Below are 2,926 nucleotides of genomic sequence, written 5' to 3' on the forward strand. Positions count from 1 at the left end.
GGCGGACAGGCACGAGGATTGGGAGAGGGGGGCTGGCCGTCGGGGTCCGCCGCGGCTCTGGCACTAACCCGGCGACGCTGAGGTCGCGTGGGTGGTCGTCGGCCTGGCCGTGTCGGCGTCGCCCTCCAGCGTAGTCCCTCTTCCCGCTCGCGCCCGTAACCTCAAAGGGATGCCCGAGCGGCTTTTCTTCCCAGGGCTGCTCCCCGCCCAGGGCGGGAGCGCAGGGGGATCCCAGGTCGGCCTTTCACCGTACTCCCTACCTCTTGGCCCTCGTTCCTTCTCCCGTTCTCCATCTAACCCCTTGGCTCTGGGGTTTCCGCTCTCCCTCTCTCGCTCTCTCTCCTGCTCCCTGGCCGAGCCGCCTGGGAGGACGAGGGTCGAGGGGGAAGGCAACGGTCGGGCTGGGGCACACCGCACGGTGAGAACCCCCTTCGCCTGCCTCCACACCTCTGTCGTCCTCCCCACTGACGTAGGGGCTCGGGAAAAGACTGGAAATCGCGAAGCTCGGCAGTGGCGCGGAGAGGCCACCCACCGCCGCCGCTGTCGCCACCGCCGCGGAGGCCGCCCTTTCGGACACGAGGGGCAGCGCGAGCCTCCGCTGGCCGGGTACGCATCTGGAAGAAAAGGGCCGCCCTCGGAGAAGATCGCTGTGCTTCCCCGCACAGGGAGCGATTCGGACGACGGGCCCCCACGCCTGGCTGGGTGGGCGCCCCGCCGTTCGCCCGTACGGGTCGTCGGACCACTGCCTTCGCTCGGTTCGGGTCAAACTCCCCACGGCTCGGCCACCTCCGCAGACGGGAGGCGAGGCCGGCATGCGCGCCCAAAGATAGGTGTCGGAAGCCCGGGGGTAGAGGAGGAAGGGGACCGCTCACCTTAAGCCAGCGCGGGCTCCAAAGCCCGGGCCGAGCGAGCGGCGCCACCTCCCCACCCGGGAGCGCTGCGCCAGATCGATCGGAGGAAGAGCAGGGGTGCATGTAGGGACTTGCCCAAGTACGGAGGCTGCAAACCCCTGTCGTCGGGAGATACGTGCCCACGAGTCCTGGAAGCGCGACTCGGGTACAGGCGCCCTTGCGGGGGGGTACTGGATGTGGAACAGCACTGGGGTCGAAGCCACAAAAGCATCCGCCCTCATGGAGCCTCTCCTCGGCCTAAAAATCCAGATTTTAGCCTTGACGGCGCCCCCATGTGGAGAACCAGGGCCCGCGGGGGGGTCTGGCCAGGCTCACTTCAACCCAGGAACACCTCTCTGACTTGGGATAGGCGACCGGCAAAAGTCCCCCCACGCAGCTGCGGAAGCCTGGGTTCAGCCAAGGTGCAGACCTCCAGCCGAACAGGGACTCATAGCCAAAACGCATACCCAGGCCTACGGAGGTGAAAACCAGCTTAAATGAGTCGAAATGTGTCGGGGCTGAGAGGTACCTCTCTCTCATATATTCTGCCGGTGGTGTGCAAAACTGGGTCTTTGCATGGAGTGTCACCCTATACCCACTTTAGGGACGCATGCAAAAAAGTGCCCGATCGCCTGGAACTGTCAGGCGGATTCGGCTCCCTGGAATTTCCTCATTCTGGTTCTTTTTCACTTTTTGTCTCTTTTGCGACATCTAGTGGGCAGGCTGCATTACTGCAACCGGGGACACCTCAAAACGCTTGGAACTGGGGAGCGGGCTCAATTTACAAACGTTTTGCGGGTCCTGGAAGTCAAAATTGTGACTTCTGAAAACGACTAAGTATCAAGGACTCATCGCGCGAATCGCTCTGGAACTGAAATCGGATGCGCGCACTGACATGCTCCCCTCTCTGGAAGTCTGACACAAGTTGAAAAATTTTCTAAGTCCCCAAAAATTTTTTTTTTCAACTTTTTTTCAATTTTCCCCCTGTGGGATATATATTTTACCCACACTTTTGGAGCCCTCCTGGGATGCCCTCTAACATACTAGAACCTCATTTTGTGGAAGTTTTCACAAAATTGTGAAATTTTCCAAAAAGTCAGAAATTTTGCAAAAACGACTAAGTATCAAGGACTCATCGCGCGAATCGCTCTGGAACTGAAATCGGATGCGCGCACTGACACGCTCCCCTGTCTGGAAGTCTGACAAAAGTTGAAAAATTTTCTAAGTCCCCAAAAATTTTTTTTTTCAACTTTTTTTCAATTTTCCCCCTGTGGGATATATATTTTACCCACACTTTTGGAGCCCTCCTGGGATGCCCTCTAACATACTAGAACCTCATTTTGTGGAAGTTTTCACAAAATTGTGAAATTTTCCAAAAAGTCAGAAATTTTGCAAAAACGACTAAGTATCAAGGACTCATCGCGCGAATCGCTCTGGAACTGAAATCGGATGCGCGCACTGACATGCTCCCCTCTCTGGAAGTCTGACACATGTGTGAAAATTTTCTAAGTCCCCAAAAATTTTTTTTTTCAACTTTTTTTCAATTTTCCCCCTGTGGGATATATATTTTACCCACACTTTTGGAGCCCTCCTGGGATGCCCTCTAACATACTAGAACCTCATTTTGTGGAAGTTTTCACAAAATTGTGAAATTTTCAAAAAGTCAGAAATTTTGCCAAAAACGACTAAGTATCAAGGACTCATCGCGCGAATCGCTCTGGAACTGAAATCGGATGCGCGCACTGACACGCTCCCCTGTCTGGAAGTCTGACAAAAGTTGAAAAATTTTCTAAGTCCCCAAAAATTTTTTTTTTCAACTTTTTTCAATTTTCCCCCTGTGGGATATATATTTTACCCACACTTTTGGAGCCCTCCAGGGATGCCCTCTAACATACTAGAACCTCATTTTGTGGAAGTTTTCACAAAATTGTGAAATTTTCCAAAAAGTCAGAAATTTTGCAAAAACGACTAAGTATCAAGGACTCATCGCGCGAATCGCTCTGGAACTGAAATCGGATGCGCGCACTGACATGCTC

Source organism: Phyllobates terribilis, unplaced genomic scaffold (genome assembly GCF_046119375.1).
Source record: "Phyllobates terribilis strain yellow unplaced genomic scaffold, ASM4611937v1 Scaffold_2537__1_contigs__length_125425, whole genome shotgun sequence".
Lineage (NCBI taxonomy): Eukaryota > Metazoa > Chordata > Amphibia > Anura > Dendrobatidae > Phyllobates > Phyllobates terribilis.